Here is a 23,943-nt window from a genome sequence, read left to right as displayed (position 1 = left end):
AGACAACATGGCCCCAACCGGGACTGGAAAGGGCTAACCTCCGTTTTCATTAATCCTTCTCCAACCCCAAACAGGGGGTGATGACATCAGTGCCGAAGGTGAACCGCTTCATAAAATGTCCCTGAAATATAGGGGTTCCAAGGCAACACCATCCACAGATTCTTAACACCTTACAGGACAGTCAAGGAGAAAAGTAAGAATGTAGCGAAGGAGAAATGTTTCAAGTGTCGGAATGTTTCAAAGACCCTATTTTGAGGTGCCCAGGATGGAGTCTCTGTCTGTGCGAGAAAAGTCAATATGCCTTCAGACTGCTGAAATAATGGAGTTTGTACAAAGGACTGTTTTGTGGGCTTTTATTTTTCTTCCCATTATTTTCATTGCTCTTGGCAAAAAAAAAAAAAAAGAAAGAAGAAAAAAGAAAAAAGGCTTTAGACCTTCACATAATGGGAAATTCAAAATGTGCAACGTAAATCAAGTATGTAGTAGGAAACAGTTAATTTCATTTAGTTTTAAAAAAAAAAAAAGGAAGAAAAGGATACTCTCATAAGATGGCAAATTTGTTTTCTCTGGAGCCAGCCAGTATTTTAAACTCACTTTGACGCATAATGATGGTCTGAGGTTCCAGTGTAGGACGTGATACCTATACATATGTACAGTGTAGTAAGTATATCCTGCTATTGAGGCCACCACACCCCACGTTTCCTATTCTCCTTTAGAATAATATAATGGTGCTAATGACGCTGATCAAGTAAGCCATACCAAATAGCTGCTGTCCTGGCCTGCCTCCGTGAGAGCTCTGTGGTACAGGGACTGTGGAAAATCGGGCCTATGCAGCTCCTCACAGCTCTTACCATGGCTCCAATTGGGCATCTTGATTTTCAGTTTCTGACCTGTTTTGAAAAGGAAAGGTGGTCGACTGTTGGGTCCTGGCACTCCCCCAACACCTTTAGTATATCTAAATGTGCTCACAGACATTATCGTTGCCTCTTATAAGAACTCATGCCTTATTCTAGGTGGCTTTGACCAAACAGAAGAGAGAAACTGTGTGGCACATTGAGAGTTTGCCACTACACCAGACAATCTGGAATCTTAGACTGTGGTTATTGGCTGTATCCACATTTTCTATATAGATTAAGGACTGCAGTGCAAAGACTCTCAGTAATTTACCACAAGTCACACGGCAGCAAGCAGAAATGCTCCAAGACAGCTTAATTCGTGAGCACGCTCTTGCTCTTTCAGGTCGTCTTTGCCCTTTCTCATAGCCTTGGGCCAATGCTCAGGGAGCGTGAACTGCTCGTGATGACATCCTTATGACGGTGGCCTGGGACTTTCAGAAACACATGCTTTAGGCATGAAAGCTATGGCCTTAACACACTCTACAGAGCTTAGTGTTGACCTCGGAAAGGCTGCTCAGACCTCAAAATCTTGCTTTCCCATTTCAGTGCCATGGCCACACTGCAGAAGAAACGATACTCCTTCCTCAGTAACTATTAACCGCCCGTGATTCATGGTGAGGGGTGCTGTAGAAGCGGAGGAAGCCCTGAGTGAGGAAGTCTGAGAAACGGGTGTTTTGACATGGCCAGCTGTTGAGGACTCCAAGACCAAATGGCCATGGTAATTTGGCAAAGCTGTTACCCATATAGGCCAGGTCAAGAGGAACAGCAAGCTTTCTTAGGAGTCCCACTTTGAGTGTTAATGGATGGCTGGTTAGTGTAGTGCAGACTACAGCTGCAACTCCCTCCTCTGGATGTTTACAGCCGGAAACAGCTCCCTACAGAGACCTCCTACCAAGACTAGCAGCCACCCTCACCCTGCCCCGTGTGGTACCTTGATGAACAGGCTGAGGTTCAGGTTGTGCAGCTTAGACCACCCCCACTGGAGCCAGCAGCTTCACTGTACGTGTGTCCGTGGTCTGTCCTGTCTTTGTTCCTTTGCACCCATGGACTCCAAGGTACTGGACTCCAGACTTCAGACGCCATGGGCTCTTACTCATCATGGATGGGGAGGCCATTATCTACTGATTGCAGGTGTCTCTGCTCAAACTTTTAAAAATAATTTTAAATGTCATTTTTAAATAGGTTTACAAAATAGTAGTTTCCATGGCTTTTTCATGGATCCTTACTATTAACTAACTCTTCTTCAACCCCCACTTAAATCTTTCTACCCTCAACATTTCCCCTCTACTATCATATCACATCTTTCCTGCTACCCACCTCCCTTAAGGCTTACAACACACCACACCACACCACACACACACACACACACACACACGCACTCACGCATGCTCGCACACATATGTGGCAGGAACAGGGAGAGAGAAGAGAGATAGTCTTTTTAGCTTAGGATATGTATCTAAGAGAACACATAAAGGGTCTGTCTGTCTGCATCTTGCTCATCCAAGTCAGTATGATTTTAGTCCATTTACATCATTTTCCTGCAAATGGAAAATGGATGAAATGGACTAAATGAAATTTTCATTTTAAAACACCTAACCTATAGAAATCATCCATTCTCCTTTCCCCTTCTGTATTTACCAGGTTAAATCACTTTTGATAGATTTTATGGTATTTACAAATATAACAGAGAAAATTTCCATTCCCAAGACACAGTTTAATAACGCTGATGCCTTGATTTGCATGTTAGGTACTGGGTCACACTTGAATTTTATGTACTCAAAATGTAAAAATTAGCAGGCAACAGTGTGTGCATGCCTTTAATCCCAGAATGGGAGCAGGCAGGTGGATCTCTGTGAGTTTGAGGCACGCCTTGGTACAGCGGTGAGATCAGACAGCACCAAAAAAAAAAAAAGAAGAAAGAACAAGAAAAAATAAAAGAAAAGAAAAAAATTTAAATTGATCTTTTTGTATTGTTAAACTGTAGAACTCCCCCACTTCACCCCCCCAAAAAACCTAGCAGGAATTCAAAATTTAGCATTCTAGAATATTCACTGAAGAAGAATGTAGTTGTGTAATATGCACCTATTCATTAACAGGTTCAAGAAAAGACTCAGTGTCGAAGGATCTTCCCCTCTTTAAGGGCATTTGCCAAGCTGTAGTGGTTTGGATTTCCTCATCACAGCCTGCCTTCACCAGTGTTCACATTGGAACAGGGAAATTAGTAGAATACAATAGAAATGCTTCATAGAGTCACCCCCAAATGCTCTTCCGACAGTGTTGAGAACACTAGATCTGAAACCCACCAGGACCAGCAACACAGCACCAGGCCTTCAGTGTCTTCAATAATAAATATCAATACACAGACAGTTACTTTCCCATAGCCTCATGGACGTGAAAGCATGGCCTAGCTCCCCCAAAGGCCCTTCCGATACCTGAATGTTGGCCTGTGCCAACGGACATTTTATTCACAAATTCGAGCTATACTAACTGTTGAAAAGAGAATAGATTCTCAAATGAGGTTTCAAATTCTCTCGCTTTGAATCATCGGTGCTCACAGGCAGTATTTGTACAAGATGAAGTGATTTACTGAGCGAGCCTGGAAAATCTGCGAGGGCAACTCCAAAAGGCAAGACGTTTGCCGAGTCAGTCTCTCCCCCTGCCAGGGAAACTATGGTCGTTTCCAAAAACCGTTATGAGGACACTGATATCCATCCAGCAGAAAAAAAATCACTAAAGAGGCCTAAGGAGGTCGGCCACACAGCCAGCATGGAGAGCCGGAGTTTTGGCAGGGCGCTTTCCCCAAAGCAGACAGAGTCCTGGAAGGGTGCTCACATAACAAAGCTCACACAGACAGCTTCACTCTGCACAGAGGCTCATCCTTTCCAAGATCAAAGCCTGTTTGCTAGAGACTCGCCTGTTGGCACAGCAGCTGTCCTTCTCGGAGATGTCCCACATGGGGGAGAAACTATGGAACTGGAGCCATAACTTTACCACCTGCCAGCCAGGGTGCTTCCATGCCTATATTTTTCACAGGCTGGTGAGCTTGTAGCTAATGGAGCAAGAGAAGATCACCATACAGAGAAAACCTGATTGTAGGAACGTTTCCACAGCTTGTTTCCCACCAACCCTGCCCATCTTTGCTCCTAATCTGTAGTCCGACAAGGGCTGGAACTCAGCTCAGGCTCTGCCTGACGACATCATCAAGACGCTACTTTTCCTGCCACTCGGCAATAGTGTACTGGTGCCTTGAGCACTTTCACTCACCTGCAAACGCTAACCCTCCTACCAGAGTATTTAGTGAGTGACTACTCCACTCTTATGTAGCACAGCCCTCAGAAAATTACAATCACTGTTCTTGCAGTCACAGTCGGGCGTCTTGGACCTGACCTCTGGTGTACTTGTATGACCTGGAGGAAATGATCACCTCTTTAGTGTAAAAGTCCCCAACTCTGTTAGAGAGATTTCAGAAATGGCCTGGCATTCACTTGCCTCAATTGTCTGGGTGAAGTTTGATTTTATATGCCGAAACAGGTAGGACGCTGTTCAGTAAGATGGTACCAATTTAGTATTTGTCCTGGTTCCAGTGGAGCAAAGCATTACGCTCCAGGACAGCTTAGACTGGGAGAAATATAGCTCAGTGAAACGTTGAACTCTTCCGCAGACCCTCCACAGCTTCATCCATATATAGTGCAGAGACACATCTCTGGGGATGATGGAAGTCCTGCTGGTGTTTTAGATACACGTTATTTTCATCAAGAACTGCAAAGGAACACCTGGGCATGTTCGCCAATTTGAGCGCATACTTCTGGCAGGCACAGATGAGATGAAGAAATATATTAGTCGTGAGGATAACTTTCTCCGTCATTCCACTTCCTTGGAAATCTCATCTGCGTTCTTACCCTCCCCTCCACTCACCCCGCCTTTTCCCAAATTGAGTTCTCTTGGCTGACAGTTTTATTAAGATAAATGGAACACACACCTGGGAGCAAGATATACGGCACCTGAACTCATGATCAGGTGAGGATGCCCGAAGGGCCCACATGCCACCCGCACTGGATTGTCTTCCACTTTGGGCCCGTTTGGAAGGTAGTCCTAGGTCTTCACTTCCTTGTTTATTCACTTCAATTTTAGCTTTGTTCATCCTTCCACTCAGTCAACTCATCCTGGACCGCCACAGGAGACATGGTGCCCGACTCCATGCTTGGAGTACAGGCCTGAGCCACCAGCTGAGTTAGAATGCCTGCTGATCCTGCTTCAGGGAGTTTCTGTACAAAGCTGTGACAGAGCTCACTCTAGAGTTTGTAGGACTCTGTAATAACCCCCTCTTTTGTCGAGCCAAACTCTCTCCGGCGTACAGTGTGTCATCTACGACCGAGATGTGAGGCCCTAATAAAATCCTTTGTGCCCTGTGGCCATCAGAGATAGTATTAATGGCCATGCACGCTACATAAACCTCCTCCGGCATGCAAACTTTTCATCTTTTTTTTCTTCCCGAATCTCTATGCCATCCCAGACTAAACAATCCCCATCTTCTGTCACCTTTTCTCCAAAGTCTCACTTGCCTTCCCTTTAATTTGGCTTGTTCTTCTCTCAACTCATTCCAGCTACAACACAACACTCAGGGGCCAAAACCCACGTAAAACTCGAACCACTTGACCAGTTCCTAACCGCTATTGAAATGACACTAATCCAAGCGAGTTTCCACACAGCCACCATCTGGGGCCTAGCATTTCTGGATCTCAGCTTCTCAGCCGTAGAGATTTTTTTACAAAGAACAAAGGAAGACCATGACATTGGAAAGAACAGGTCCAGGTCCACTAATTCAGAAAGGTGCAGATATAAACTCGGGAAGGGAGGGAAGGAGAGAGTAACCCTACCTAGAGCAAATGCATGAGCAAACGCATGAGGCTGAGATGTTGGAAACAAGCCTGACGAGATGGAAAGGAACCAGGGGAAAGGATATGAAGTGAGGCTGGGCACCGTAGAGACAGACAGTATCGGGCCTTGCATGCCAAAGCAAAGCCTTTAAAGGTCCCGTGGGGTGACAGCTGTAAACCGTTCTGCATAGTTTTTTAAAGAGCGCGGGCTGTAGGGTGGGTCGGACATAGCATAGGTCTGTGGAAAGGGGAGGCTCCTGAACTAATGCAGGATTGCAAAAGCACAGACCGGTGTCATCTGGAGATACAGAGGTGGACACATCTGGAAATGAGAATCAGAGCACCTACTGGCTCGGTGGATGTGACAGGGAGAGGAGGTATGGGGATGGCTGCCAAGGGCCTGACGGGCTCATCCCGGGTTGGTGGAGCCGCTTCCCGGAATGCCGGGGAGGAAAGGGGTAGGGACGCAGTGTGAGTTCAGTCTGGGCCGCGCAGAGTCTGAAGTGCCTGGAGATGGGCAAGTCAAGATGTGGAATAGGCAACTCAATTTACGGCCGGGAGCTCAGAGGAGTGTCTGGACTGGAGATATAAATTCAAGAGTCATCAGCACATAGATAATAATTAAAACTGAAAGCATGGGCAAGATCTCAGGGGAAGGATGTGGACTGTGAAGGAGATGAGCACGGGAGATCAAATCCTGAAATTCTCCAATGCTCAACAGTCAGGAAAGAAACTGGTGCCAGCAAAAAGCCTGATTCCCATTCCCAAGGAGGGGAGAGGCCAGTAGAGTGCCGCGGGTAGGAGATACAAAACGATGCGAAGAGGGGAAGCCAATAAGGAGCTGTCACAGTCGCTGAGAGTCAGTGACCTGAGCCAGGCCACATTCTCTATCCGACTTCAAATATATGCTGTGTGTGTGTCAGAATATGTGCTGTGTGTGTGTCAGAATATGTGCTGTGTGTGTGTCAGAACACGTGCTGTCCTGGGTTTCTCAGAGTTATAACCTCAGTAGCAACACTAAGTTACACTTCATTCTACCGCAACTTCTGCTATGCCAAATATTTTAAAGAATTTAAGAAGACCAACCCTCCCCAAAAGGAAAAACAAAACAAAAAAAAAAAAAAAAAAAAAACAAGTGGTTATTGCTATTGCTCCAGGTCTAGTTAACTTAAGTGTTTACTAAGAGGAACTTTTAATCAACTTTTGCATAGAGCCACTTTAACTTTTATTTGATAAATTTTGAAAAGATGATGTTCATTTCTCCATCCATGATAAAAAATGGAAAGCACCTTGGGCAGGATTAAGGTGGAGGAGGATCACAAAGGTTATACAAACCTGTCACTGTCCAGCCAGCGGCCCAGTGATTGCCCAGGAGTAATGACTATCTTCAGAGGCAACATAACAGAAAAGTGAGCCTGCGATCTGTGTCTGCTTCTGTTGTGGAATAGAACATTTGCTGAACTAGGGAAGATGTGTTACATCTGTTTGTGTTGTACAGCAATTGTTTGACTGTAAAGGTGTCTTGCTTTTGTTTATGCTGCATTTGTTTAACTGTGTAAAGATGTGTTGCTGTCTCACCTTGCCTGCCTAAGGCACCTGATTGGTCTAATAAAAAAGCTGTAAAAGCCAATAGCGAGGCAGAGGAAGGATAGGCGGGGCCGGTGGACAGAGAGAAAAAGGGAGCCCAGACATGGAAGAAACAGCAAAGCAGGATGGACAGTAGGTAGATGAGGTAAACTAGCTTTGGGGCGGCACATAGATTAACAGAAATGGATTCATTTAAGTTAAAGAAAAAAAGCTAGCTGAAAACAAGTTTAAACCAAGGTGGAGCATTCATAATTAATAAGACATCTTTACACAGTCAAACAATTGAGGGCTGGCAGTCGAAGAAAGTCTGCTACACATTTTGTCACAGACAAACATCCCCTCACCCTCAGTCACCCTAGGTGAAAAACATTGTATGATGCCTGGTTTGTGATCAATAAACTTGAAATACGTGTTTAAACCAGGGGAAGGAAGCCTACCATCTGAGTCTGTGTTTATTCTGTCCTTTGTATTTTCCATAAACTGGTGGTGACAGCTGAAAGTTCAGTTGGGCCCCAGCTAAAGTTTCAGTTAGGAATCAGTCATGGCAAGTGAGTTAAACACAGCATTGTTCAGAGATCTTGGACCAAGGGTGGATTCAGGCATCCTCCATTTCCAAAGCCTTCCTGTGGGGCTTTGACTTAATCCGTTTGTAGCTATTGTTATCGTTCTCACTAAGGTGAGAAATGCTGGCTGTGATAGTGCATGCCTATAACCCTGGCATTCTGAGGGTGGAGAGAGAAGGATGTGAGTTTAAGGCAAGCCTAGGCTAATCAACAAACTGTGACAAGGGAAAGGGGCGGGAGGGAGAAGAGGGGAGAAATTAAAAACCGAAAGAACGTAAATTCTACCTCATGGAGAACCTATGTTCTCAACAGATAAATTCGCAGCAAAGGAGGCAGAAGTAGGAGGAGGAAGAGGAAGAGGGGGTTTATATATTTTAAAGAAACTTATAAGAAAAAAAGACAAATCCTGTTTATTAGTAAATACACATTTATAGGTCATTTATGGGGAAGTTTTTAAACTGACTAGACATAAGTGATCATTTTATTTTAGGTATGAATACACCATTACAATTATACACTTAAAAAAGTTTGTGCTCTTATCAAGATGTATACTGAGGTATTCTGGATCAAATGTCATGATGTCTGGTGTTTATAAATCTGGGGGTTTAGCGGCCCTTGGGTGCCGGGGAAGAAGCTTGGATAGAGCAGGAAGTCTCAGTCATTGTGCCAGCTGAGACTGGCCAGTGAGCATCTGAGGCTCATGGGGCCATCTATACCCTCTACTATCAGTCAATAAAAGCTTGAGGTGTTTCCTCACAAAAAAGCTAAAGATTGTTTTTAAATCCGTTTCTTCTTCCTGGGAGCTCTTCTCCAGCAGGGTAGACTTAACAACATCAAAGACCAATTATTTGCAAAGTCCTGTGGGTGACTAGGAAGTTAGAGCAAGAAGAGGTTGCCTCAGATTGCCTGAGGTGCCATGGCATAAGTCACCTTGTTGAGTAGAAACAACCAGAGGAAAGCAAGCGACAAGCGAGAGGAGAAGGAGAAGAGGGCTGCATTTCCAGCTGAATCCTCAGAACCGATTTCCAGCTGAAACATTTCAGGGCTTTCATTCAGGGCAGACAGCAAAGCCTGGCTTCTGCTAGTGATCGTGCCTCTGCTCTGAAGAGCATTGGTGCCCTTGGACCTTGAAGGCAGCTCTCTCTCTTCCCGGGTCCCTTCCTTTGTCCCCTGTCCTCTGCTCCAGAGATGGCTCCCATTGCTAACTCTACCACACAATGACATTGAAATGCTCTGAAAAGCTTTTAAGAAGGAAACATTGTCCAGTGACATTCAAACGACATGGAAACAGATACTTCATTTCCAAAAGCTAGCTGGCTTCTTCTCTTGTGTTGGAGCTGTGCCCCCCTACAGATGCCTTCGCTCTCTGGCTATGCAGGCAGTGAGAAGGCTGCAGAGCCTTCTCTAGAGCTCCTTACATTGGGTGGAGACAAAGGGGGATCCAGACAGAGGAGCAGAAGCAACAGACCTGTCCCTTTTTTAGTCCCCGAGTATCTGAGAACACAGGCCAAGTTGCACATGCCGGGAAATTTCTGGACTATCAGGCTGCAATCAGGGTGACTGGGAATTGCCACACCCAGTAAATGCTTGCCTGAGGTTTGAGACCCTCCTGCTGGATTTCCACTTCCGCTATCCCGAGTTCGAGACGATAACCAATCCTCTGAAATTCCACTCATCTTTAAGAATTTAGCACCGCGACAGTGGTGGCACACCTTTAATCCAGCACTCGGGAGGGCAGAGCGCAGGCAGATCTTGTGAGTTCGCGGCCAACCAGGTCTACAGAGTGAGATCCAGGATGGGCACCAAAGCTACACAGAGAAGCCCTGTCTTGAAAAACAAAAACAAACAAACAAACAAAAGAATTTATCTTCAGCATCACCAATTCACAGGTCTTCTCCAAAACCTGCCTCCTTAGAGCTAAGGGAGCCTTCCTATGGCTCCCAGGTCTTTGCTTGTAGATCTTGGATGACACTCAGGAACACGGACACACTGGTAAACTGCTGGAGGGCTGGGCTGTGTCTCAGCGACCCGTGTACTATCCTAGATCATGCCTGTCCCTAGGAATTGCCCCACCATGTGGACAACACACATGATAATATACGTGAGCTCTACCACGGCCTTTTCCAATGCCCTTCCACTTTACTGTGCTCACCTCCCATCTGCTCTACCCTAACACCTCTCCTTTCCCATGACCCTCCCTTTCCCATGCTTGACTCTTTATTCCGGAGTTGAGCCATAAGAAATGAAAGGGCAGAGAGTGTTCGTTTTCATGCCCCAAGCCCAGGTTGTCTCCATGGCTTTCCCCTGTAGCAGGCATTTGGCTGGAGGATGGTGAGCAATTTCAGCCTTAGCCAGGCATCCTCCAGCTCCTGCAGCCTCACGGCGCCCATCACGGCTTGCTGGATGAACAAATCCCTCCTTCCATCAATAGGAGCTTTGTGAATTCAACAGATGCCACTGGGCTAGAAGTCAAATAAATATGGTTATTCAAAAACATTATTGGCGCGCTGTGCATAATTTCAGGAAATTCAATTATGTTTCTCTGGCAACAGCAACACGAGCTCAGGCTGGGTCGACAGACCTTGTTTCCTGATGTGCCAGAGAACCGACCTTCATGCCTTCACATGGGTTGGGAACAATGTGATCTGGCAGACTCACAGTTACCGTTGGAAACCTGACAGCGTCCCCTCAGTCCTATGCTTACAAACACAAAGCTGTTTGCACTAGCATAAACCCAGACACCTGTAAGCACGGGAAGATGCAGCATCATGGCACAAAGCAGAAGATGGATGCATTTTAAGGCCCAGAACGACTCTTAGACTGTGAAATGTCAGGGGTCCCACATGCCTGCTGACGACTGCCTAGTATGCAGGTCATTAACTAAAGGGAGGTCAATGGTGTTACTGGCTGGGACATAGAGTGGTACCATGCTTCGCAGGTTCACATCCTGCCCATGTTTGTTGCCTCGGCTTCTCAGTCATCCAAGAGAAATCATGGTTATTAGTTGAGTGTAGGCTTACTGCAGTCAAGTGTGTTACTGGATGTTTGGTCGGGGTTTACTTAATGACATCACTTAGCCCTGTTTTTCAACTCTACTTATAAACTTGATACTTGTACCAAGATCAGGACTGGGACGTGTTGCGTATATGCTACTTGGAATCTATTCTTTTTCATTTTCTCTGCAAAGCCGTATTTATTTTTCCATTCCTCAGTCGTCTGTGTGCTTCAGCGAAGCCTTTCCCCATCTAGAGAGCAAGGCAAAGGTTAGGCTTTGCTTTTTAAAGGACACGGGCGTCTGCACAGCGGCAGGGTTCTTGCAGTTTGACGGTTCCACTTGAGCTCCGTGCTGCTGATTTATAAGACGTCAGGCTCGTCGGCTTATTCCTCTCTTCTCCCCTGGTCATTTCTCAATCAAGTCGCTGGCTGGAAACATCTGAGAAAGACATTTCCTGAGAGATGCACAGACAGCCCATTCACATTTCATAACTTTGCAGGGCTCCCCCGATCCACAATCAGAGCGAGCATCCATCCCCTGAAGTCACTCATGAGTACGGGCAAGCAAGTCCCTTCCACACTTGGCCTCTCTGAGTATAACGCTAAGTGACAGGCTAACACAGCACACACTGTTCTCGGGCTTTGCCCAGCTTTGCCTTGGGACAGCAGGATTAAGCAGGGAAATATGAATGGAAGATACCCAATGGGTTCAGTGACTTGATTGTCTGAGTGCTTGAAACTGTGGGATTAGTTCCACTGTAAGTACAGCTGCTTCTCTCTCACTAGTAGGAATTTGTTCCAACTAATTCATCTGAATAAAGACCTAACAGAAGCTCCAAAGAATTCCTGACACCGTTTGCCCACCTCCTCTCTCCCTTTTTCTAAAAAGCTCTCACCTTTCCCCACCTTCTCAACAATTTGACCTTAAAGTACATAAACCTCTACTCTGGAACTGGATTTTTTTTTGCTACTAAATCTTCCATTTTGTGCTTGGAGTAATTTGCAAATGGCCACTTTCTGTGCCCTGTTCTCAGGCATGTCTTGGTCAATTAGTACAATGTCAAAGCTGTGCAGAGTTTATTGTAACTCCAGCTGTGAGCTGTTAATAATAAACTTGCCCACAGGACAATCCTGCCATATGGCGGATGGTCAATCAAGACTGAAATATGCATTAGGAAAAAAATGATTCAGTCAACAGTGGGTGAGTGTGGGCGGATGGCTAGGGGTGCTGGCGCGTGTGACAGCTGAGTTTGGATCGGTTGCTGTATCATTGCATCTATGACTTGTTCCCACTTGCAGGGAATGCCACGAAACACAAAGGTGTGATAATGGGTAAAATGACACGGCTGGAATCAGAAAAGTAGACAAAACAAGCTGAAATGTATATTGTGGGCCAGGGGTTGGGGGGGTGTTGAAAAGAAGCATAGTTCAGATTCTTTGGTAGGAAAAGGACTCAGCTCCACATGCTGGTCATGGGAAATGAACTGTGTGTTACAAGACACTTTTATTTAATGGGAGTTTTGAGGCAAATAAAAAGCAAGCTGATGAGTGGCAGACAAGGGGGGGGCAATAACCTACTTGGCTGATGGCATGACCTCCCTTCCAGGGTGTCAAGGCTTGACGACTTCAGATTGGTTTGGAATTGGGGGGTTGGGGCAGTTTGGGTATGAGTGGAAAGACTTGGTACATAGCTGAAGCATGATTGTGTCCCTAGAGAGCTGGTTGTCTACCAATGAAAGCAAATGGTGTCTCAGAGAGAAAAAAAATTTGCTTTGTGTCAATGACCAAACTAATTCTCACACATCTCTAGGTCAGTTTCATTCTGAAATTGTGAAGAACCAGTGAAGAATGATAGAAGGCCACGTGAGGTGTTTGAACTCAGGACTTTTTTTATAATTAAATGCTGAGTTCTACACACCAGATCTCTCACAGGTGTGTGCTGCTGGGTCAGCCCCTGAGAGCTGTCTAGGTTTTGCAGTACCACAGCTCTCCATTAGCATTTTCAGCTGAAAATCCAGGTGGAAACAGTGCACATGCCTTCTCCATTGATTTTGACTAGTCTCCAAGCCTGCCCATTCAGACCCTTTATTCCTACTTTCTCTTTTGCCTTTTCCCTCCTGGCTAAAAAAATGAAAGGTCTTGACTCCTGTTGAGGTTTTTTTCCATAGAAAGGTGAAAGTAGGTATCCTGTCAGAGAGAGAGAGAGAGAGAGAGAGAGAGAAAGATTAAAGAGAAGAGAAGAGAAGAAGAAGAGAAGAGAAAGAGAAGAGAAGAGAAGAGAAGAGAAGATTAAAGAGAAGAGAAGAGAAGAGAAAAACCTGCTCACAAACAAAAACCCTCTTAATTGCCACTGGGTGATCACACAATAAATGCCCAATTAAAAACCCAGAGACCTGCTTGCTTGCCCTGGGGCCTGTCTGGATGGCTTGATTAGAGACACCCTGGGCAGAAGTGGACTGCAGCTTCCTTCAGGCACATTATGTGGTAACCCACTTTTATCAAGGAAGAAGTCAACTACTTCTCCATCCTTCTTCTGGATGTGCCTTAAAGCTGGAATCCAGGAAAGCTGTTCTATCCAGATACATGAACCCATTCATGGCGCCAGTATATGTGGGTGGGGGCATGCACACATGTACCCACACACACACATGTACCCACACACGTTTCTCCTCTGTCCTAGTTACTGGGTTACTAACAGCTCTGTGAGTTTCCCAGCATTTCTGAGGCTGCTTTGCTGACTCAGGGCTTCTCAGCTGGGTGCATGGTAATGTCTGGAGATGGTCTTGGCTGTCACAAAGAGATCTCACTGAATCTGTCTGGTGGGCGGAAGCCGGGGATGTTGATGAGGACGCCACAGTGCACTGTAACCACTCTCAACCAAAACTGACCTGTCCCTGATGTCCGCGGTGACAACGTTGGGATGATATAGGGGAGTCTATGGATTGGGGTTCCAAATAAAAAGTGAGATGAAAGTGCAAGCCCTCTCACATCACCTCTGCTTCATCCCAAATACTGGGGTCCACTCATGCCAACTCTGCCAAAGCCAGTTTTCTCTGTGAGGTCATAGGGGGGCTCAGCGACCTGCGGTCTACTGTGCTGCCTCCTGCTTTTCTCTAGCCAGGAGACAATCGCTAGTTACTGCTTTGTCAAAGAGCTAAGGAACAGACAAGAATGATGTGTTGTGACTTACGAACATAACGCCCACTTGGGGTCAAGCCACACCCGTTTGCTTTGTGTGGCAAGGCTACATTTTGCCCTTGGAATAATAATAATGAAAATAATAATTTTCTATCTGGTCCTTGACAACAGCAAAAGTTTGTTGATGTATACCCAAGGCCAATGATTGTGACTCACCTTCGAACTTACGATGATGGAGGTTCCCATGTTTGACCACACAGACTTAAAATTAAAGGAATGCAACTTTAAAAGCCTGCCCCAGCACAGTGCCTGCCAATGGCATAGTCTAGTGTGGAGAGGCAACGGGGATGCAGATAAGAAAGCAGAAAGTGGAAGAAGTGCCTGGATCTGGAGGTGATGGTCCTAAGCAGCAGAGGAGAGAATGAGAGCATCTCTTACTGAGGCCTCAGGAAAGCTACCAAGTTGAAGATATCCAACCCATTTCACGGATGGAAAAAACAGAATCCATGAAATGATGTGGTGAAAGGCAAAGCATTAGCAACGTAGAGGAACAGGCTTCAAACCGAATCTGTGTGGCTGCTCATCTCTCCATGTCAAAAAAGATACTTCAGAGCAGAAGCGGGATATGAATAGATCCTATATAAGCTAGGAGAGAAAGACTCAGATTGCTAAACTATACAGGGGGAAAATGTTGGAATTGGCAGAATGCAGATACTGCCAGAAAAGTCTAGTGAGACCTCAGAGCAAAGTCCACGTGGAAGGAACGTCCTATAATAAAGATACATGGCTAAGGAAAGAATCCACTAAAAAAAGGTTATATGCTATGGAATGGCTAGCAGATGTTGTGGGGCTGTGAGGGGTGACTGGTAGAGGACTTTCAAAGGCAGCAGGATTATCCTTGTATAACACTACAATGGTGGGTACCCACTATAATACATCCATCCAAGTCCATAGAATGCCCAACCAAGGATCCTAATGGAAACTGTGACTTTAGTTAATACTATAATAAATAACCAATACAGCAAGATTTGGTCATCCATTGTTTTTTTTTTTTTTTTTTTTTTTGGTTTTTCGAGACAGGGTTTCTCTGTGTAGCTTTGCGCCTTTCCTGGAGCTCACTTGGTAGCCCAGGCTGGCCTCGAACTCACAGAGATCCGCCTGGCTCTGCCTCCCAAGTGCTGGGATTAAAGGCGTGCGCCACCAACGCCCGGCTTGGTCATCCATTGTTAAAGGTGTAGCAAACTCGCCCAACATTGTAAGAATGAGGAACAGTGGGGATTGGGTAGAAAGGATGGATGAGGAAGGCCATTATATTTCATTCAATACTTTCTTTCACCTAAAACTTCTACACACTAAAAAAGTAATTCAAGCAAAGTAAGCCAAACTTTTTCATCTCAGCTACTTGGGTGGCTGAGGCAGAAAAATCACAAGTTTGAGGCATGTCTTAGTGAGACCCTACCTCAGATCAAAAGTTAAAGAGAGAGTTGAGGATACAGTCCAGCGGCAGAGTGCTTCTAGTACGCCCAAGGCATGGGTCTCCGTGCCCCATTCCACCTTCCAACACACACCAGACTGAGGTCCTTAAAACTGGACCAAGTGGTTCCTGGGCAGAGCCCACCACAATCCTATGACCCTGAGATATATGGACATTTACCTGATTTTTTTCCCCTTCACTGAGGAGTTAAAAGAAGACCCTGGGCCCCAGGAGCATCAGTCCTAGGAGTGTTGGGAAAATATGCAACAAATCAGGACCCATTAATTTTCCACTTGTGTAACATGAATCTTCAAAGGTCTTATTAAGCCCGGGCAGTGGTGGCGCACGCCTTTTAATCCCAGCACTCGGAGGCAGAGCCAGGTGGATCTCTGTGAGTTTTGAGGCCAGCCTGGGGCTACAGAGTGAGATCCAGGAAAGGTGCAAAGCTACACAGAGAAACCTTGTCTCGAAAAACCAAAAAAAAAAAAAGGTCTTATAGGTTCTTATTAATAAAACCAAACCTGGGGAGCCGGTATTGCAGTGAACACTGAAAGATCAGAGAAACAGAACAGGCCACAGCTAACTTCACCTCACCAGTTCCTCAGCTTGATCGTTTCCTCAACTGGAAGCCTCTGTATCCTCATCTGAAATGGATCTCAGCTAACTGCTGCTCAAAAGCCTGAAAAGCTTAACAGACTCTAGTTTCTGGTTTGTTTTCACACATTTTATTACCTTTTCTGCTTCCTGCCATCACTTCCTGGGATTAAGGGCGTCTGTCACCATGCCTGGCTGTTTCCAGTGTGGCTTTGGGCTCACAGAATTTAGGATGGATCTCTGCCTTCAGAATGCTAGGATTAAGGTGTGTGTGCACCATTTTCTGGCCTCTATATCTGTGGCTGTTCTGTTCTCTGACCCAGATAAGTTTAATAAGGTGCACAATATATTTGGGGAAACACCAATATCACCACACACTTGTCTCGGGCACAGGACATCATTTCACACTCAGTGGCCCAGCCACCAGCATACATATGGCTATGGTTGTTGTTTTAGAACAATGTCACATCCCAGGCTTCCTCAAACCTTGGACAAAGCAATTTCCTGGGCTGATAATTTTTTGTGCTATGATGGAAACTAGCAACTGGGCGGCAAAATGTGCTGACTTCAGAAGTCAATGTGGGTATTAACATGTCTTCTCTTCCACATCCTGCCTCAGAACATACTTACATGCTAAGCAGCCTGACAGAAAATTGGCCATGGCCAACCTTGGAAGTGATGATGTAGCTGGCGATGCTCAGTGGTGTTGTCTAAGTGTGCTCATGTTAACCAGCAGACGTGGGCCCCTGAATCTTCGAGTCCCCACTCACCTCTTTTGGCTGACAGTTCCTGGACTGCTGCAGAGCACTAGCCTGGAGGAGCGTGGAGATCTGAGCTCATGTCAGAAATCTGTTTTTTACCTAATCCCTCAAAAATCATAATTACACAAAGATGTCAGCTAGTCCCATAGAAATAATAACACCCCCCCCCCTTAAGAAGATTGTTCATGAAGGAAAGAAGAACATGACGCCAACTGACACAGAGTATTCGATTCTACATAAAGGCACACCCAAAAACACACATCAATTTTTTATATATGCATATTTTTCTATACACATCCAGAAACACACGTCGATTTTATATTATGCATATTTTTCTATACACACACAAACACACGTTTCAAACAGTTTAGTAGAGAAATGAACATTGCCAATTTTTACTTGTATGTAAACTTTGTATATCCAAAACTTAAACAGATGAGTGTTTATGACTTTAAAATGCACACATGTAAAAACATTTCACAGTGTAGTGCACTTATCCACCAGTGGATTTCACAGAAAGACCCTGTATTTACATCTTTTAATTGTGTAGTACATAATGTGTTTTATGTGTATTGACATTTATGATTGAAAACCAAGCAGCTCCACTCAAGTGAGTTCTTCCTCGGTTTCTGAAAACGATCCCAGGCCTAGAAGTGATTGTGCTGCTTAGGAAAGGTAAGGAAGAAGGAGGGGCTGCTGAATGTTGACTGGTTCCAAAACACTTCAAAAGGGAAAATAATAAAATGTAAAATAATAAAAAATTAAAAGTAAAAAAAAAAAATACCTCTATACAAGTCACAAAATCAGAGGCTATTTTTTACCATGGAAAGACAAAAAAGCTTTTAGCGTCTGCCACTGTGAGATGTTTGAAAGACGGAGAGGCGTGAGGTTCTGGGCAGGACAAGGTGTGGGCCACCCTCTGTGGAGACCCTATCCAACACTTCTCAATGAGGATTCCAGAAAGTGTGGCGTGTAAATGCCTGTATTGTCTTCTGAGTTACAGCTGAGCATTTCGTTTGGAAGGACCACAGACGTTTTCTCTTCTTACATCCAAGACTTGGGTTTTTTAATAGCAGCTGTGTTTGGAAAAATTCTAAAATCAGAAAGGATGTGGTCTGAAGCGTTGAAGTGTGCAGCCACATGTGGAAAAACACAACTCGGAGACATGAAGTGGCTCATTTATCAGGTCGTCATGCAGAGTCTCAAGTTTGGGATCCAGTAGGAATTTCTTACCCAGACCAGAGGTTGCTGAGTGCCTTCATCCACTGAGGCCCCATGGATTTTCTTGCTTCCCTCCACAGCAGTGGGCTCTGCTGCCCTTTGGCACATATTATTAATGTTACTGACAACCCTGCTTATTCTCCCTTTCTGTATTAGTAATACAGCCTTATGAATCTAATAAATATGAGTCTAGACTTCAATTGTACGTTGGTAAATTCTTCTCTCTCTCTCTCTCTCTCTCTCTCTCTCTCTCTCTTCTCTCTCTCTCTCTCCTCCTTTCGCTAGCTTTCAAGCACTTTTTTGGACAAATGGTCATGCCAACTGAGCTGTGTGGTGAGTGGAACCGCATCTCGGGGGAAGTATTGGTAACGTTTATGAGGTCATATCAAGCTGCTCTAGAAACTCATGTGCTAATGCCAGTCTTCAAATTCAAAACTAGATGCTCTCTCAGAGATTACAAATGCTCTCTAGTTTAAACTCCAATGCTGTAGAAACAAACGAGCCTAAAGAATTTTCCAGTCTGTTCTTGCAGGGCTGCGTAAAGAGGCCAGGCTGGTGTGATGGAGGAGAGAGGTGAAACTGAATCAAATAACTAACCATCAAGCACAGCTTTAAGGACAAGTTGGAGTAGCTTGGGTGACTTATACATTTTGTAAGGTTGACTTAGAACTAAATTACACTGAAGCCCTTCATAGTAGAAGGTGCAGACATGCACAAATGAACGGATTGGTTGGTTCTTGAGAAAGACTCAAGTAGTGAATGAACATGGCCAAGTGAACAGATGAAGACCTGGAGTCTGGGAAAAGTCCTGGGAATGATTATTTGGGGCAAAGGGTGAGGAAGCATATGGCCATTCAGACTAACCCTGCAAGCTGAGTCTGCTGATGAGCTGGTCCCTGTGGAGTGGAGACTGTTCCAACCAGCTCCTTCTGCTGGTCCCTGCGAAACATCTTTAGGGTTGGAGCAAAGAGGCAGATGGATGTTGGGAAAGAAACCTGTGTGACCATCCTGACGCCAACTTGTTGAAATGACACTCTGGGGACTGTCTAGGGAACTCTGGGCTTTGGGTTTGTTCTTAAGACATCTGAAGAATTAAGAGTCCACACTGCTAGGTTTGGTTTTCTATGGAGGTGGGCAGATAGCCCAATGTAATGATGCCTTCCATAACACAAAAGTGCAGCACACTCTCCCATGAAAGAGACCCAGATACGTCAGCCAGTTTTCAGGTACCCATTCACCTTCTTACCTTGCTCAACATATTTCTTTCTTCTTCTTCTTTTCTTTTCTTCTTCTTCTTTTCTTCTTCTTCTTCTTTCTTTCTTCTTCTTCCTTCCTTCTTCCTCCTTCCTCTTTCCTCTTCCTCTTTCTTCTCTTTCTCTTCTCCTCCTCCTCGTTTAAGATGTATTCCTTTTTATTTTGTGTGTATGGTGTTTTTGCTTGCAAGCGTACTGCATGTGCACAGGAAGCAGAGAATACAGAAGAGGGACATGGAAGAAATGCTGCTTATGGCTTGTTCCTCCTGGCTCACTCAGCCTGTTTCTTTTAGCATCCAGGACTACCAGCTCCGAGGCAGCACCATCCACAGTGATCTGGCACTTCCATATCAATCAAGGAAATGCACCGCAGGCTTACCCACAGGCCAGTCTGGTGGGGGCATTTTTCTATTTGAGGTTCCTTCTTCTTAAAAGGACTCTAGCTTGTGGTCTGGTTGGCATAACACTGGCCAGCAGATTTGGCAAGGTTTGGCCAATGACTGTTGGTTAAAATTTGATTCACTGCAAGAAACGAAGGTGTGCTAAAGGAGAAACTCATGGGCATGCTTCCCTGCCTGGATGAATCTCTCTCTTGTCTCTTTCTGAGCTGAATGAACAGCAGAGGTTGCTTCTTTTGTGGCTAGAACAAGGTGGCTCTATTTCAGTGCAAGTGTGGGTCTGTAAGTCACTCCATGTACACTTTCATTAACAGTGCTCCACTGCCTGGGAGTAGGTGGAGTTTGGGGCCTCTCCTGTCCTCTGCCACTACATTTAAAAATACCCTGCAGAAATGCCTGTGAGTCCTATGAGCCCCACAAGCCCTGCAGAGGCCAGCAGACTCCAGAAGAATCATGGTGAGGTGACCTCAAGTGCTTCCAACTCAGGCAGCTTTGGGCCTGGACCCCAAAGAGCTGTGTAGTTCCGAAAACCTGAATTGACCTTGCCAAACACTTAATTTATTCATCAAAAAAGATAGAGACAGTCAGACATACCTTTTTAGTTGTATTGAATACTAAAAAATAGATAATGTAGAAATCTATCAGCAAAAAGGGTTTTCTAGAAGCAAAGACCCTCATCTCTAGAAGCTATGAATTCACAGAGATGGATAGATAGATGATAGATAGATAGACAGACAGAAAGACAGATAGGTAGGTAGATAGGTCACTGGGTGCCCTCTCTAAGACTGATAATTGTTATTACTTAACCAAACTGTGTGAGGCATGTACTCAAGGGCTGAAGTGAAGGCCCAAGAGAAAGATGTTTATAAGCAGGAAATATGAACTCCTTTTTTGAAAATAACTTATTTACTTTTATTTTTTGTACATTGGTGTTTTGCCTGCACATATGTGGGTATGAGGGCTTCGGATCTCCTGATACAGGAGTTACAGACAGTTGTGAGCTGCCATGTGGGTGCTGGGAATTGAACTCAGGTCCTCTGGAAGAGCAGCAATGCTCTTAAACCTCTGAGCCATCCCTCCTAGTCCCAGGAACATGGGCTCTTGATTCTATCACAGTAACAACCATGTGGCAGCTGCTTCAGACATGATAAAAGGAAAGAAAAAATGAGGAAGGGAGGAAGAGCGAGAGCGAGGGAGACCTGACCATAATCTTTTTCTTATATTGCTTCTAAAATGAAAATTCCTGACTAAAACAGATATTCTTTAAAAAAACAAACACACAAAACTAGACATTCCTTCATTCTTAGGAGACAGAACAAAGGACATAGGTACCTAACTTCCTGCCACGGTCACTTCTAACCTGAAGTCTGAACTCCCTGAATGTAGCTGAGCTCCCCGTCACGTCGTATGCACTTTATTGGCTCTGAAGACCTCTGGTTATGGATGGTGTTCATGGCTGCAAAGCCAAATTCCCAAAGTGATTCGCGTTTTCGAGATGTTGATGTCTCACGCTGTGTTCTAATAACATTTCCAACACTGGCTGCGACACAGACTGCACTACCCTAGCTTCCCAGGTGACTCAGCCAGGGAGAACCCCTCTGGTGAGCGTCCTGGAGGTGAGGCGCCCCGCGGCAGAGTGCTGAGACACACATTTAATATCAGCAGACGACAGAGAAACAGTTTTTGCAGCAAGTGTGGGCGGAGAGAAGACTCCTGTTTAAGCAACCTCCCCTCATACACCCAAGGCAATGCTGTACTGACCCCTTCCCACGTCTACACGACCATGGAGAAAGCCGTGGAGACAACGAGAAAGCTCTGGAGGTAACAGCTTGATGGGCCCTCAAGCCCCACTGCCATAACAAGGCATGAAAGTTGAACCGGCTGAACTGAGCTGGTCCAGGAAAACGCTTGAAAGCTCTGGAAACATCCAAGCTTGCAGGGCTGAAGACAGCATGCAAAGGACCGCTCTTCCACCCGAGTGACAAGCCCAAGCTGACATGAGCATCAAGTGGGTTTGGCATGTCAGCCAAGAGAAAGGAAGGCACAGTTACCCCGGAGGAACCCTGGGCCCATGACCTATTGCTAAGGAGACCTCTTTCACCTGGGGGAGTCTTTCCTCTGTCCTCCGCCTCCTCCCACAAGAACTGAAGTACTTCCCCGGTTTTGAAGATTCTCTTTCAAGATGCTTGGCCTCTGTTAGTATAACCAGAAAACTGATTTAGAGTTAGGATGAGAACCATCTTCCTACAAAGAAGCTTGACAGCCAGACAATTCTTTGGTAAGGTCTCGGACAAGAGTAGAAATCCAGACTTGCTCTTAAGTTTCTGGTGGGAGCAGAAAGAGACATGACCTTCATTTAAACAAACAAACAAACAACAATGAAAACCAAAGTGGTTGGGGATAGAGCTCAACGGTAGAGCACTTACCTAGCATTCGCAGGGCCCTGGGGTCCATCCCTAGTCCCTAGCACTGTGGAAGACAAACAATGTAACGATATTTGCCTAGAATGTAAATGCATGTGAGGTTTTAACTAACAACTCCACCTCTAAAAACCCACAGCCAAGAGAAGCACTTCCACCTTGGCGACCTGATACACGTTTGATATAGATTGCGCATTGCTATGGACAAAGCAAAGAGACTAAAAGCGTCCTCAGGGTCCGTCAATAAGGGACACGGATCAGTGGGAGCATCCATAAATGAGCACAGTAACTAGGAAACTGGCTATGATCTCATACTTCTAAAGGAAACAGGCCTGAGATTCACTACTTACGTGAAGAAGTTGTTTGGCTCCCAGTTTTGGAGATTTTGGTCCAAGATCAGTTGGCTCTTAGATTCAGACCTAAGAAGAGACCTCACATCATAGAAACAGAGAGCTGGACCACTGGGTCACAGTCTTCCAGAACCCTATCATCCCGAATGCTAAGGCTTAGACTAGGCCTGTGCACCCAGGTCTCACCTCCGGGCCAACTTCCTTCCATCGTGCCAGAGAAGTACTCTCTCCAGCCAGTCTGCAGCAGCCCCGCAACTCACTAGGCCATGAATGCGCTGAGGGCAAAGATCCTGAATCTGCCAGCAAGCAGAGTCCAGTCCTAGGCCAGCAGCTCTGCCTGGATTCCAGAGAGATCCAGTCTGTTCTAATGTTTCTGATGGTTTCCACGGGCAGCACTTCTGATCTATACGTGTTTTTCTGCCAGGCTTCCTTCCAGGAGTCATGGCACCCCATAAGTGGCCACTGACACAGCCTTCACTGCCAGCTCTGCTGTCCCCCACCTGGACAAGAGCCAGTTCAGTAATGAAAGCCTGAGAAGGTGCTGCTGAAATTCCTTTCCCCAGAGCAGATGTGGGCAACATCTACCCCTCCTCCCAAGGGGCCCAACGACGAAAATAAGGCACAATTCTGCCCAACTCCACTCTGGGGAACCAGTGAGTTTATTTGGGCTTCCTATAGGGGTGTGAGTGACCCTCCCCCAAAAATGCTGCACCTGAAAAGCCTTACCCAGCAGGGATGAGGGCTTCTCTTTACCCACATAGATGGACCCCCAGCCCTAGTCCGCCCTGGCCTCTGTATACTCGAACTCCTTTATATACTCTTCCTTAGGCCACATGCAATCAAACCAGTTTTGTACAAGAGGAGGTAGAAAGCAGTTTGATACTCAGGTGAGAATATCAAGCCCCTCTTCACCCCTCTACGTGGGTGTGTAAACAGTCAACAAGCCAAACTAGCATGATTTTTGCAAGGGGGTGCAGCTAAATATCCCCAAATGGCTGGTGGCTTACCTTGGAGGACAGTCGCTCAGAACACAAGGGCTACTGAGTGCAGTAAGAGGACTGGGATGGTGAGAGCCGTGGCGGGGACTCAGGCTCAGCATACACTGAGATGGTGAGGACTATGAGAGGACTCAGGCTCAGCACACACTGAGATGGTGACTATGGGAGGACTCAGGCTCAGCACTTGAGATGTGAGGGCTATGGGAGGACTCAGGCTCAGCAACACACTGAGACGGTGAGGACTATGGGAGGACTGCTCAGCACACACGCTATGGAGGACTCACTCAGCTGAGATGGTGAGGACAGACTCAGGCCTCAGCACACACTGAGATGGTGAGGGCTATGGGAGGACTCAGGCTCAGCACACACTGAGACGGTGAGACTATGGGAGGACTCAGGCTCTGCACACACTTGGATGC

This window comes from Peromyscus leucopus, unplaced genomic scaffold (assembly GCF_004664715.2).
Source record: "Peromyscus leucopus breed LL Stock unplaced genomic scaffold, UCI_PerLeu_2.1 scaffold_135, whole genome shotgun sequence".
Taxonomy (NCBI): Eukaryota; Metazoa; Chordata; class Mammalia; order Rodentia; family Cricetidae; genus Peromyscus; species Peromyscus leucopus.
The sequence above is the reverse complement of the archived record's forward strand: the minus strand, read 5'-3'. Positions refer to the sequence as shown.